Genomic DNA, 14,157 nt, shown 5'->3' on the forward strand with positions numbered 1-14,157 from the left:
CGAAGTTCTCGAAAGTGCCGAAGTTCTCGAAAGTGCCGAAGTTCTGGAAGGTCTCGAACTTCTGGAAGGTCTCGAAGATCTCGAAGTTCTTGGTGTTCGTATTTCTTCCGAGGTTGTAGAAAAATTCAAGAAGCACTATCACGCAGGCTACAAAATATTTGGTGGTAATGGTGGAAGAGGACACAGGCAATACCAGTTGTACTATTTAGAGCGTAGGTTCAAGACATTTAAAAGAAAGTACCCCAATCGTGGTCAAGGTTGGACGTTGGACACAATGCCTCTGCCCGTAGCAGCTCGGTTGAAAAGACGTAATATGCATTATTGGAAGTGGGTTGCGGATAAAAAGAAAATCAGTAAGATGGAGATCAATATGTCAGCGTCTTTAAAAGGTTTGTTACGGAAAGAGCACCGTGAAAATTTTCCTTCTTTTTACGATGAAAAGGTCAAAGAACCCCGTGATAGTGAAGCTGCCATGAAAAGGCGACAGCGATATTTCTGGGCTTGGGTGACAAAACAAAAAAAGATTGACAAAGTTCTCAGAGCACAGTTAACAAAAGAGCATAAGAAATGCCACCCTGAATATTACGAAAAGTGTATAAACCGACAATCTACGACATGCGTCGCGGAGCAATCTATACAACAATTCCAACGTATAGTCCTTAGTTTCAACGAGATTTTACGCAATTCACCAACATACGAGTACAGTGATAGTACAATAGATGACCTGGAACCGTATAGCGGGGATATTTCTTCCGAGGTTGTAGAAAATTTCAAGAAGCACTATTACGCAGGCTACAAAATTTTTTGTGGTAATGGTGGAAGAGGACACAGGCAATACCAGTTGTACTATTTAGAGCGTAGGTTCAAGACATTTAAAAGAAACGCCCGAAAAAACGTGTTCGCTATGAAGAATGTGAGGCGCCAGCAAGAAAATAAGAGGGACCAAAGCTTTGAAAGTAGAGTTGAGAAGAGACCTGAAAAAGATCCAAAAAGAGAAAAAACGGTTACAAGCGGAAAATAATGAAGTGGATAATAAGCTGCGGAAAACAATGTTAGAAAAAAAAATAATAATAATGAATCGGAATACATCTCTCAACAAAAGAAGCGGATGGGTGGGTTGGAGGGTTCACCAAAGGAATTGAAGGACTACACAGAGCAGGAAAACCGTGTTCTCACTGAAATGAGGAACCAACGTACAGTAATCGCCAAAAAGAAGACAGATGAGGAAAGTAATCCGCGTGGACTTGCGCATGAGAATGTGAAGGGATCGTTACGCGAAGCAGACAAAGAAGTGAAACTAAATTATATAGGGGTTTTGGGGGGCAGAAAGTGTAAAATATGCAATGCGCTGCTGTGGAAAAATGAGCTCCAGACAATATCTTGTAACCAGGGGCAGACGCCACTCACTGTACCCACCGAGATAAAGGATAAGGTACTCAAAGATCTGTACAAGGGAAAGTCGCAGCTCTCTAAACGTTTTTTCAATGATTTAGTGGGGTTGAATAATATGTTCTCATTTACGTCTTTCTCGACTTCCAAAAAGTTAGAAAATGCAGCAGAGTCAGTGATGTCTTACAAGATTCAGGGTAGGATATATCATAGGTTGTCCACGTTGGATGCTCAGAAAATAATTCAATCTTCACCGTTTACAGGGGCGCCGGAACGGAGAAATGATAATTCGTATTTGGACCTATACTTTTATTATGACAGAGACCAACAATGAAAGATTAGAACTGCCCGTGTTGCTCACCGAGCGAAGCCAGCGACCCGCGCAGCGGGTCTTGCCGAAGGCCAAGCACCCCTGGCGTAGCAAGGGCTGGCGTAAGCCAGGTGCTTGTATATATATATATATATATATATATATATATATACAGTATATATATATATATATATATGTATATATATATAAAAATATATATATATATATGTGTGTGTGTGTGTGTGTGTGTGTGTGTGTGTGTGTGTGTGTGTGTGTGTATGTGTGTGTGTGTGTGTGTGTGTGTGTGTGTGTGTGTGTGTGTGTGTGTGTGTGTGTGTGTGTGAATAATTCGCTAGTGGACAGCGACATCAATCATACAATCTCCATGACCGTCGCGCAGAGGATTCGAACCACTGCCAGTAGACCCAAGAGAGTCCACAGCACCCGCCTTTGACCACTCAACCACAGACGATCTAAAAGTGTACGAACTCGTAATCTATCTGATTACCGAGATTGGGGAGGTTGCTAACTGCCCCCCATATAAACCCCTTTTTACCATACACCTAATCGCACCAGTGGGAATGGTAAGGACTAGAACGAATCCCCCTCACGCTTCTCGTCATCGTAACTATGTGAATAATTCGCTAGTGGACAGCGATATCAATCATACAATCTCCATGACCGTCGCGCAGAGGATTCGAACCACTGCCAGTAGACCCAAGAGAGTCCACAGCACCCGCCTTTGACCACTCAACCACAGACGATCTAAAAGTGTACGAACTCGTAATCTATCTGATTACCGAGATTGGGGAGGTTGCTAACTGCCACCCATATAAACCCCTTTTTACCATACACTTAATCGCACCAGTGGGAATGGTAAGGACTAGAACGAATTCCCCTCACGCTTCTCGTCATCGTAACTATGTGAATAATTCTGCGCGACGGTCATGGAGATTGTATGATTGATGTCGCTGTCCACTAGCGAATTATTCACATAGTTACGATGACGAGAAGCGTGAGGGGGATTCGTTCTAGTCCTTACCATTCCCACTGGTGCGATTAGGTGTATTGTAAAAAGGGGTTTATATGGGTGGCAGTTAGCAACCTCCCCAATCTCGGTAATCAGATAGATTACTAGTTCGTACACTTTTAGATCGTCTGTGGTTGAGTGGTCAAAGGCGGGTGCTGTGGACTCTCTTGGGTCTACTGGCAGTGGTTCGAATCCTCTGCGCGACGGTCATTGAGATTGTTTGATATATATATATATATATATATATATATATATATATATATGTATGTATGTATGTATGTATGTATACGAACGTGAAAAAGTATTTGTACAACACTGAATGGGCCCCGGTGAACAGATACATTTTTATCAACCACAATGCACTTTAGTTAGTTCTAAGCCATTAATAGCGGGAGATCTGTGAAGGCCAACATGCAGAAATTAAAACGTGGTACGGCCAAGGACTTCGCGGGTCTACCAATGTTGATGGATTAGAATTAAGGGGACCCCGGACACCCGTACTCTTGTGCGGTACGACCGAATTAGTTATTCAGACAAACAAAATTTATAAATCATTTCCTTTTCTGATTACCTATTAATACATGTAGTATCACTTCCTTTCACTTAAAAATACCATATTATCTAAGAGTTAATAGGCAAAATATTCAGTAATTTCAAAAACTCATACCGTGGAAAAGGTCCTACCAAATATTTTTTGCTTAAGGTCCATTTGAAGAGTGGCCCTATCTGAACATTTTGGTGAATCGATTTTTTATTTTTTTTATTTACCTCTTATGAGAATAGCAATGATTTTTTTTTCTATGTGTACATATTGTTAAAAAGATTAAATTTCTGAGGAAAAATAATAGCCAGAAAAATACTGCTAAAGAATTTGCTTTATTTTGACTCATAGATATTTACGTCTTACAATTCTCTATTAAATGAAAAAAAAATTGTGAAAATTGGTACATAAATGGGCGAGTTGTAGCTTGATGAATGGAAAGAAAACAAACTTTTCAGTAGCGCCATTTAAATGCCGCACGGACAGTTAAAGGGATGCACGGACATTAAATTATATTTTCCTTTATTTTATTTTATTACCAAATTAAAGTTACTATTTCTCTTCACCCCTCCCACAGTTATTGTTGGTAGAATAATGAATATTGGTTATTGGTTATTGGTAGAATAAATGAAAGATTTATTTGACATGCAAGAGATACTTGCCAGATGTCGCCAATAATTTATCTATTTTATTTTATATATACGAACAAAAACGGAAATGAGATGTAATTTTTGGTCGAAGTGTTACCATAATTATAGAAAATCTTTTGAAATGCTTATCTGTCGGAATATTAAAAAAATATATATATATACGATCGCGTGCATGAATAGCATGAGAAAATGATATCCTGCTTTCACACTTCCACAGCTACTAAAGTCTCTCCTTTTAGCATCGTTCTCTGAGTTTAGTAAAAATTGCCGGATACCTCCATATCAAGCTGCCAGATATCTCCATAGATATTAATTGCAGTAAAAAAAACAACAACTGGCTATCGAAATTTTGACTTATTTCAAATGTTTTTTATGCAATGGGTTGCCAGAGGTTACCAGAGGTCGCCAAAAATTCATCTATTTTATTTTATATATAAGAAAAGAAACGGAACTAAGCTCTAATATTTAGTTTGAGTGTTACCACCATCATGGAGAACCTTTTGAAATGTTTACCTAAAATTCGTTCATTTTCCAAAAAATTTCGAGTTTTCGTGGCCGGGGTTCCCTTAAAGTGCATTGTGGTTGATAAAAATGTATATATATATATATATGTATATATATATATATATATATATATATATATATATATATGTATATATATATATATGTATGTATATATATATATATATATATATATATATATATGTGTGTGTGTGTGTGTGTGTGTGTGTTTGTGTGTGTGTGTGTATGCATACGTGTATATACCTAGTTGCATTTTACGGGAAGGGGAGCTATGCTCGTGGTGTTCCGTCTTTATATCTCATTTTGTAAAAAAAAAAAAAATTAAATTCATGTATTGTTTTTGCACACACTACTTTCTCATCTAACTTGTTCCAAATTTCTATTACTCTGTGAGGAAAGCTATTCTTTTTCAGATCTCTTCTATAGCTGTCTTTTTTTTCCGTGTCCTCTTATATTTCTTTCATCCCATTTTATTAGATCCTCTCTATCAATAATTTCTATGCCTTTCATGATTCTGTAAATAATTATCAAACCTCCTCTCTCTCTCTTCTTTGCTCTAGTGTCTGTAGTTCAAGTTTTGCTAGTCTCTCTTCATATGATAGTTTTTGAGAGTGTTGGTGCCAATCATGTAATTGCTCTTTGTATTCTTTCAAGTTTTGTTATACTTTTTTTTTTCTTTTTTTTTTTTTGTATTTGGTGACCACATCGTTGCTGCATATTCCAATCTTGGTCTTATCAAAGTGATTAATATTTTCTTCACCATTTCTTCATCCAGGTATGCAAATGCTACTTTGATTGTTCTTATTATATTATAAATTTCTCCAAAAATCTTGTTTATATGTTTCTCATGTGACATATTATTCATAATAATGACTCCCAGGTCCTTCTCATTTTCTACTTTTTTATTCCTTCTTCTCCCAATCTATATGATCCTTCTATTCTTTTTTTGCTTTTTCCAAATTCCATTGTACTACACTTTTTCGTATTGAACACCATCTCCCACTTCCTACTCCATTCCCATACTTTTATGAGATCACTCTGTAGTGACTCACAATCTTCTTCCGTGTTCGCTATTTTAACAGTTTTGCGTCATCTGCAAAGAAGCTCATGTAACTTTCAATTTCTTCTTCCATATCATTAATATATATAGCAAACATTATTGCGGCCAAAAATGTTCCTTGGGGAACACCGCTTATTACTTCACCCCAATTTGAATGTTTGTCTCTTATCATTACTATCACTTTTCTTTCTTGCAAAAAGTCTTCCATCCATTTAAGCAGTTTGCCCTGTATTCCTCCTGCAGTTTATAATTTCTTAAGTAACTTCTTATGTGGTATTTTGTCAAAAGCTTGAATCAAAACTGCCTTGAATTTAGTATTTTTTTTTTCTAAACATTTTACCCATCTACTTTTGATCATTCTTTCACAAATTTTTGCTATTGTACTTGTTAGAGAGACTGGTCTATAGTTTTTGGGGTCCTCTTTATTTCCTCCTTTGTATATAGGTACTATATTTGTTCTTTTCCAATCTTTTGGAACTTTTCCTTCTTTCAAGGAACTGTTTATTATGCTTTGTATTTTGTCTGCCAGTTCATTCTTGCATTCTTTTAAAATCCAGTTTGCTATTTCATCTGGTCCATGCGATTTTCTGACATCAAGATTACTCAAGTGTTTCATTATTTCGTTCTTTGTTACTTTTATTACTTTCATATGGGGGACTTTCTCTTCCCATTCGAAATCTCTGGGTTGTATGTTCTCCCTTGTAAACACCGATTTAAAATGCTTGTTCATTATATCTGCCATTTCTATTTCCTCTGTGTATTCAACTCCTCCTTGTCGTAATTTCCCTACTTCTTGATTGTTTTTCAATTTGTTGTTTACAAATCTGTAAAATAGTTTTGGTATATCTTTATATTTTTCTATGGCATGTTTTTCATATTTTCTTTTTTCGTCTCTGCACACTTGTACATATTCATTTCTATAACTAGTATATATTTTCCATTTTTCAGATCTTTTGTTTTTCTTCAATTTGGTCCAAGCTTTATCTCTTTTGTCTTTTAACTCCTTACAACTTTTGTTGTACCAGCACTTTACATATTCTTTTTCTTGTTTTTGTCTTGGGACATACTTTTCCACTCCTTTTTTTATGAATTTTTATCAAAATGTTCCATTGCTCTTCTACTGTTGTATATTCATTGTGTATTTTTTCCCAGTTTTCATTTTGAAAGAATTCTCTTATTTTATAAAAAAAAAAGTAATAATAATAATAATCTTCCTTTTCTATATTGTTAATTTCTTTTCATGTATTTTTCCTCATTTAGTTCTAGTTCTATCAATTTGTGGTCACTTTTACTTATTGGTGTCTGGTATTCTATCTTTTCCACTATTTCAGGTTCTGATGTGTGTGTGTGTGTGTGTGTGTGTGTGTGTGTGTGTGTGTGTGTGTGTGTGTGTGTGTGTGTGTGTGTGTGTGTGTGTGTGCGTGCGCGCGCGCGGGCGTGTGTGTGTTCTCGCGCTCGTGTATGCATAAACTGCTACCATCCGAAACAAAACTATCTTGAAATTCAAGAAAACAAAAAATTCAACAGAACAAGAGAAGATATCACAACTCGACCTAGCAAGTGTGGCAAAGTTTATTGTAGAATGGTATGCTGTACAGCGAAGAGCACAGCTCGGTGTAGCATGACACAGTGATGCCCTAACCACCTGCAACACCTGTCGAACTAGAGCCATTTCGCACGACGAACAAGGGCCCTTTTCATACTGCTGTTATGCGTGAAAGTCACGCAGGGCCACGCACACCAACAGATATCCGTTAGCCTTCCTACATGCACCACGCACTTTCCTGTAAGCATAACCCATCAACTAATGAATGCATAGATAACCCTACGTGCATTTCACGGTCACCCCTCATGCAACAGAGCTTGCAACATGGCGCAGTGAATAGGATGGCCTTACAACAGTGACACAAAACCGACGATACATTGATAAATGGCGCGCGCATGAACGAAGAGTGACAGTAACATGATACGCAATTCGGTGGCGCGTACGTGAACGAAGTGTTGACGGAAGTGTCGAAGGGACTAGGCGGCAGTGTGCATGTTGGACCGTAAGTACAGTTTGACGCTAGACAGTGGACGCCACGTTACGTGGAGTTTGGCTTTCGTAGGCATGTAGTGGTGCTGACATAGGGGCCTTTCATCCCACTCACCATGATATTGAACCTCTCGGCAGAGCTTTTCCCGCCACTACCGTGACCTATATACAGTACAGAGCAAACATGGCATCACGCGACCCACCAGCCTACCCATGCAGGCCACACCCACCCAGCCAGGCAACATGGAGCAAAGGCGCGATTCACCTGCTTCACATTCTGTATATACTAGCGAACCCTGTAAGAGGCCGGTAGATAGAGGGAGACATGAAAGTAGATAGAGGGGTAAGTGAAAATATATGCAAATTCTATTACATGGATGGTTTGAAACAATGGCCGATAGAAAGTGCACTGTTGCATATTCTCGCTTGCCGTCTTGCGTTTTGTAAACATAGGTTAGGATATCGAGAGAGTGCTGATGTGACGAAATGTATACATCAAGCCATGTTCCGCTTGCGACATAAGTGCTTACGTAAACAATATTGCTTGAGACAGTATACAGTCTTTCTGATCGGAGAAAAGGGTGGAGGAGAGAAATTCTTGGTGTATGGAGGTAAAGTCACGCCCTTAAAGGGTGGCACTTATTTGTAACGTTCAAAGTTATTGGATGAATTAAATTGTGGCGTCAGACCAGACTTGGCTTGGTGGGATGTACAAGGATCCCAAGCGGAAGTCCCTTGGTGTACATTGAACCAAGTTTATTTACTAAACAGAAGATAAGACATAAATATCTCATTTTAATTCCCCCCATTAAGAAATTTTAATAACTCGTGACCGAAGCTTTGATAGAAACATACTTAAGAGAAGGAAGAGGCAGCAAGGGGCCTACAGATGAATAACACAAGTGACTAATTGTTAGTGGCAATGGAGCTAACAGTGGCGGCAGCTAGGGATGAACCTCCTCCGAAGTGATTAAACGAACTCCTTCCAAGAAACTACAAGACTGAGTACAAGATAAGTCTACTGGTACACCAATCTACAGTGCATGCAACCATAACCACGCAGTGCACAACCACAACCAACGCGTATACTTAAACCAAAGGACGACAAGACGAGGAACGAGGGGTCTTCAATACTATGTCTTTATACTACGAGAGGAACAAGGCGATCTTCAAAGCGATCATCTACAAGACGATCTTCAAGACAGTGAACAAGGACTGACGAGGGACGACGAGGTTGACGTACATATGGAAGACTACATGGAGGCAGTCAAGTCAAATCAACTTATTGAAGGTATGAGTAACACTAATACTAGTATGTTAAAGCATGAAATTCATACATCTAACATAAACATTCCCATATTCAACGGGGATGAATACCCTGTAGGAGTTAATAAATTCCTTAACTTAATAGATACATTAATTGTATGGAACTCAAACCCAACCTTGGGAAAAGCAGGCTACTCAGGCCCCACCTGTGGCTTATCAGGAACGCGCTCTACACGCGGGAAGTGAACTCTACTCACTTCCCGTAAGATACACACACACACCTCTCACGAACAGAGCCACAACACATGCACAAACATCTAAACTTACTTTTTCTTCGAATAAAATTCGCTTCCTTTCGAACTTTCTCTTCTACTACATCTTATCATTTCAGTTTACTTCCCACTAAAGAATTTTCCGATTTTCCATCTTTCTCTACTACTACGCCTCCTACCATTTTCTAAACTTTCGTTGGTGATCCTAATCCTAACCCCGGCGTCAGCACCTCCGTCCAAGCTCCCGGTCCATTTCTCCTGAGCCGCGACCACCAATGAACCCCTAATTGCTCGCAAATCGCCCGGTGGCAATAGCCCTCTTTTATACGCTACTATATTTTCATTTTCTTACAGACATTCTTCCCCTCCCACAAAACCCGATCCCGCGCAAGCGAGTGGTCTTTCCTAGAGATTCAGATTGTAAGTAAATATATAAAAAATGAAAAAAGGAAAATAAAAAATTAAAGGAGAGTATAGATCATGAGAAAGGTAGAGCTAGGTTTATCATAAATTTCCAGCAAATGGAAGATATCAACCAATATGAAGCCTATAAGAAAGCCTTCATTAAACATTTAATGTCAGAGTGTGATCAGGATCCTATCAGGTCTTTGGTTAGAATGATCAAAGAAGTTAAAACAAGTGAGTCAGACACAGAATACTTAGCTAGATTAGATAGATGGTCAAAAGACATGAATTCTATCTTGAAAGATTCAGATTGGATAGAAAGATCAAGTGACAAAATGAAAGTTTCTCAGGTAATAAAATTGATCACATTTGGATTGTTGACTAAAAATAGGGACGATTTAACGGCAGAGAAGTTGTATAAAGATCTCAGGTCAGCTACGAATTTAGGGAGACTAGAATAATAAATCCATATGTGATGACAGTGGGATAACAGAGGGACCCTATAGGAGAACATGATATAAGAACATCAGAATGAAGGAGACTGCAAGAGACCATAAGGCCTACACTTGGCACCTCCATATCCATCACCACCTGTCATCCCCATCCATAAAGCTGTCTAACCCTTTCTTAAAACAACTGATAGATTCAGCGCTCACTACATGGTGACCGAATCATTCTTTAGGGAGTCTAAAGATGAGCCTAAAGTGATCATGTAAGAAGGTGTTTAGCTGTGTTCAGAGTTTACACTTATGCTATCTAATCCTTCAGTACTAAGTAATTGCAGGGAGAGCTCCAAACACAGCACATCACTTGGCTCACAATATAATTTCATTTTATTTTGTTTGTTAATGTATTGAAGATTATTTAAAAAACAAATCAGGCATTACATATTTGGCCTTTGGGGATCAAAATAATAACGAATACTGTGTTTGGCTATAAGTACTCTAGTACAAAGATCTACAAATTGAAATTAGGTCCTCATATTTTCATTTATTTAAATTCTCTATGTCTTATCAACTTATCTACAAAGTTGTCAATAGCTATATTACTTTCCTGTGACTTTCGTTGTATAGATGCACATACATAGATGCACATACATCCAGAAATACACACACACACAAGGAGAGTTTAAGAAAACAGAATTAGGACATAGACAGAAAGTTAGAAGTCCATCCATGGATACTAGAATTTTGTGTTTCAATTGAAATACTCTGGGACATAAAGCACAAGACTGTTATTATGGAGTTATTTGTAGAAATTGCAAATATGAGGGTCATGAAGAGTATTAGTGTAGAAACCCACCTTTCTGTATGTATCACCAAAGAATAGGCCATAAAACCCATGAATGTAGGAATTTTCGTATGCACCAGGAAACAAGAGGAAAACCCCCGACACAGAATAAACCAACATTCTAGAACTCCCCATATATATACAAATATACAGTATTGTGTTAAGGATACGAGTGATAGAAGGGTGAAAGAAAACTCCAACATCAAATATAGTCATGAAATGACAATTACAATTGGAAGGACTTCTGTAAGATCTCTCATTGCTGGTAGAGTGTTCAATAAACCTATTTAAGGATCTGTAGTTAATGTTATAACTAGTAGATTTTTAAACCAGTTGAAACCAGGAGCGAAAATCTTGGAACCAATCCATTACTTATTGCAAGGAGTAACTTGAAATCAGTTAAAAACATTAGGTAAGGTTGAACTAGAGGCTATATTATATACAAATGAAAATTTGCACATTCCAGTGATAGTTGTAGAAGATTTTTTTTCCAGATTTATTGATAGGGCATGCCACTATGAGAAAAGAGAACATGGTCATATGTCTTGCTGACTTAGGAATCTTAGTGAAATCACATTTAATCACATTTCTAAATCAACCAGACTTAAGACCAGTGACAGGAATCAATGAATCCCTAGACATAGATAGGAAAGATAACATTTTTACTTTAGATATCGAGGCCGAGTGGTCCAGACCAACAGAAAGTAAAGCCAAATATTGTGAACCCAACTCAGATGTTCAAGAAATCCCAGACATTACTAATACATCAACTACAATTGAAGCCTTGCAAATTGTGGATGGTGGCGTGATAAAGTCTACATTATTACACTCCAGAGCAATTAACAGGGTGGTTGTGCAGATGAAAAGAGTCACTGTAGACTCTGAAATTTTAACCATCCCAGAATCAATTAGATTAAATGGTTTGAAATTGGACTTAGGGATTTATAAGTCAAATAAGAACACAGTAGAAATATTAATGGTTAATACTTTGAATAAAAATATAGTTTTAAGGAATGGTACAAAAATAGAATGTTTTCAGGTGTGTACAAAACCCATTAGATTTTAAATAAGAGTACTGAGGAGGTGGAATGACCAATTTCATCAATCTGTTCAGTTCAGGAAGAAATAGAGTAGGGAAAGAAATACAAAAACCAATTAGAACCTACTAATTGCCCTGAGTTGGATGAAAGTTTAGTTGCTTTGCTCGTGAATCACAATAAAGCAATTGCTTTGCCGGGGAATGCCTTAGGCAAAACAACTGTTTTAAAACATCAGATTAGATTAAAACCAGGAACACAACCTATTTACATACCCGCCTTTAGAGTTCCTCACTCTAAATTAGCAATAGTAGATTAAATAATCACTGAAATGTTATCGCAGGATATTATTGAACATAGTAAAAGTGAGTGGAACTTTCCTTTGATTTTGATGCCAAAATCAGATTGTACTATGCACCCAGTTTTTTTTATTATTATTATTTTATTGACGGACAGATTGAAACATGAGATCGGAATGAAAAGAGGACTTTACGTAGAAATAAAAAACGGGAAATCACACCTTTGATCAAAATATAACGAAATGGCAAAGCTGGTTAAAAGGAATACACGTACAGCGAAACGTGATTATGAAATCAAGGTTGCCAGTCAAGCAAAATCCAACCCAAAGGGTTTCTTTCACCTCTATAGAACAAAAAATAAAGAAAGAATAGGACCAATTAAAAACGATGAAAATGTCATGATAGAATCGGAGGAAAAAATGAGTGAGGAGTGTAACAATTATTTTCCATCGGTGTTTACGAATGAGAGGTTAAAGTACCTGACTGCGATCCGATTTACAGAGGGGATGAAGAAAGTAGTCTATCTAATATCAGCATTAGTAAAGAAGAAGTAGTCAAGCAGATTGAAAGACTTAAAGCTACAAAATCTCCGGTTCAAGACAAATTTTTATCAAGAATGCTTAAGGAGTGTAAATTTGAAATCTGCGACCAGTTAACTGAAATATTCAATAAATCGGTAGACACTTGTTTTGTGCCTACTGCTTGGAGGCAGGCAAACGTTGTTCCTGTTTTTAAGAAGGGAGATAGATCGTCTATATGCAACTACAGGCCAATCAGTTTGACATCAGTTATAGGAAAAATGCTTGAATCAATAATAGTAAATAGACTCAGAGAACACATCGAAGGGCATAATTTAATTTGATTCACAGCATGGTTTCTCCAAGGATAAGTCATGTGTGACTAATCTTCTATCCTTTTACACTAAAGTATATAAGGCGTCAGATAACAATGAAAATTATGATGTTATTTACCTTGACTTTAGCAAAGCGTTCGACAAGGTGCCCCACCAGAGACTACTAAATAAAATCAAAGCCCATGGCATAGGAGGAAAAGTGTTAGAATGGATTTGAGCTTGGATTAGTAACAGAAAATAGTGGGTCACCATAAATTGAATAAAATCTAAGTGGGGCAATGTTACTAGCGGGGTCCCCCAGGGCTCGGTTTTGGGTCCCTTGTTGTTCATTATGTATATAAACGACTTAGACGATAGGATAAATAGTGATGTTAGTAAGTTTGCGGACGACACTAAAATAGGACGCAAATAGAGTTGCATGAAGACTCACGAGAGTTCACAGCGTTTTCTACTCCAACGGGATATTATGAGTTCAAGTTAGTGCCATTTGGGTTATGTAATAATCCATTAACTTACATGAGATTTACGAATACAATTGTAGATGGATTGTTAGGAAACACTGCCAGTGTATTTCTAGGTGACATTTTAATAGTTTCCTAGACAGCGGTTGAACACTTTAAGAAATTAGATTTGATATTATCAAGACTAGTTGAAGCAGGATTGAAAGTGGAAATTGAAAAATGTAAGTTCTTGCAGGACAGTGTTATCTATTTGGGACATATGATAGACAGACATGGACTTAGTACAGTGAATTCAAAGGTTGAAGCCGTACAGAATTTTCCAGTTCCAAACAATATAGAAAAAGTTTGAACTTTCTTGGGATTGGCATGGTATTATAGAAATTTTATTCAACGATATGTTGACATTGCTAATCCATTAAGTTCTTTGTTGAGGAAGGACTCAAAGTTTATGTGGGGACTTGCACAACAGCAAGCTTTTGACAAGTTGAAAGATAAACTCACGAGTTCTCCAATTTGATATTTCCAGACTATGATAAAGAATTAATTCTTTACACTGATGCATCTGACATAGGATTAGGAAGAATACTTTTGCAAGAGAGAAATGGAACTTTGAAACCAATAGCTTACAATTCAAGACTTTGTAATAGCGCAGAGAGAAACTACTCTATATCAGAAAGAGAAACATTAGCAGTGATATATTCATTAGAAAGTTTTAGAGATATGATATTGGGACATCC

Source organism: Oratosquilla oratoria, chromosome 12, assembly GCF_046742065.1.
Source record: "Oratosquilla oratoria isolate Oo_2021 chromosome 12, ASM4674206v1, whole genome shotgun sequence".
Lineage (NCBI taxonomy): Eukaryota > Metazoa > Arthropoda > Malacostraca > Stomatopoda > Squillidae > Oratosquilla > Oratosquilla oratoria.